This window comes from Drosophila ananassae, chromosome XR, assembly GCF_017639315.1.
Source record: "Drosophila ananassae strain 14024-0371.13 chromosome XR, ASM1763931v2, whole genome shotgun sequence".
Classification (NCBI taxonomy): Eukaryota; Metazoa; Arthropoda; class Insecta; order Diptera; family Drosophilidae; genus Drosophila; species Drosophila ananassae.
The window spans coordinates 10999821-11001661 of NC_057932.1; the positions used below are offsets into that span (position 1 = coordinate 10999821).

Below are 1841 nucleotides of genomic sequence, written 5' to 3' on the forward strand. Positions count from 1 at the left end.
CTCAGGATTGCACATATTCATATAAAATTATTTGTTTACATCTAGTTGGACAATCTACTTTTAGAATCTATAGACAATATTCGATTATTTTGTCATAAATTTTTTGAATTTATGCAAAAAAATCGGTCAATCCGGCCACTGTGCTATGTGGACTATGCATAGGCTCAAAAGAGCTCATATGTGTGAGCATATTCGGAGATGCGGTAAGAAAGTACAAAGCAAAATCCTCGCTTAAAATAACGGTGTGCAGATCGCTTATCGCAAAATCTTCGTTTATGAACTATTTTATTTAGTTTGAAAATTGAAGAAGTGTAAGTTGGACGTGTGTGTATATAAGAAGCATTAATTGACAGCGCATGAATCAAACGATGAAATTTTAATGCATATGATCTATTGCCTTTAATATTAGGCAGACTATTTACAGAGTGATGTCGATTCTTCTTATTTTTTTTGCGAGAATATCCAGAATTTGATCACTGGTGACCAAATTCTGGATATCCAAAATCGGGATCCAAAAATCGGGATCAAATTCCCCAAATTTGGGGACAAAAATCCGCTGATTCCCCACACAGGTTTTTTAAAATGAAACAACATTCTACTAGCTGACAATAACTCATATTAGTATTCTTAATTAATTAAAATAAAAACTAAAACAGTTAACATTCATATTCTTTTCCATATTTTTGTGGATAGCATTTTGTTTGACGGGTTGAACTTGACGCTGCCGCCTAATTTTTTAATTCCTTCTCTTGCAGCCATAAATGATACAACAGTATCTGTATTCAGTCGATTACGGTTTTCAGCTTTCAAATTCTTAAGAACACTAAATTTGCGCTCGACCGATGCATTAGAAAAAGGCAGTATCAGCAACAACGAAATAACAATTTTTATATTTGGAAACAGGTATTCTTCCGCAGCGTTTTTCAGACGAAACACTTTACCCCAGTACATTCATCATCAATGTTATTTTGAACTTCAAGCCCATGTTGACAACAATCCAGCATTGCGTGAGCTCGCTATTCATCGTCTAATTTTTGTGCTGTCACAGAGATGTGCTATACATAATATTTTTAAAAAAGGTCGATGTCGTGTCGATAATGAATGATGAAATATTTACCGACGAGAATAAGATGTCAAAAAATGTAAAAATCCCTGCATTTTCCCCACATAATGCCAATCCCCAATAAATCCACAATCAACTTAAAATTCCCCACACTTTGGAGAATTCCCCACAAATTGGCAACGCTGCTGGTGACAATCAGATCTCTGTGAATGTTAAGAAGCGACCGTCCATTCAGCCGTTCCTCTCCAGTCCGGGTGCGTAACTATGCGGAGAAGGATCGTTCACTAGAGGCAACTGTGACCGGTAGTGTCAATTAATACTGTGATTTTGACCAAAAAATTGTTAAAATAACATGAAAATTACAAAATAAATTGGAATAAATCATATATGTAATGTACCAACTTATGATGTGGACAATTTAATTTATACGGTTGAAAGACTGTGTTCTGTAAGGCGTTTTGTAAAAATCTGAGATTTCGGGAACAGAACAGAACTTCAGGAACAGAACCCTGTATTGCTAGCAGGCGTCTTTTGTGGAGAGAGCAAGCCAAAAGATATTGTAATCCCTTTCTCCTATATTTTTTCCTTTGATAGGAGCGATTGATCCCCAAACTTCCTCATCCAACTCTAATGTTAAAGACAGATTGGGTCTATTAGGTCCAGTCCCTTGTATTTCGCTGATCAGAAATTCCGGATCATCTTCGAGAAGCGTTGAGTTTACAGTTTCAGGGATCGAGTTCTCCGTAATACCAAGTCTTTACTTTTTAAGAGTCAACAT

The 1841-nt window shown here is 36.0% G+C and overlaps 1 long non-coding RNA gene across 1 annotated transcript; it reads left to right on the forward strand.

Moving 5' to 3' along the window:
- The first annotated feature begins 302 nt into the window (after nt 1–302).
- On the forward strand, nt 303–1485 carry LOC123257629. The gene is made up of 2 exons (XR_006507745.1): nt 303–903; nt 981–1485. It is a non-coding gene; the product is annotated as an uncharacterized LOC123257629 (long non-coding RNA).
- The last annotated feature ends 356 nt before the right edge of the window (nt 1486–1841 follow it).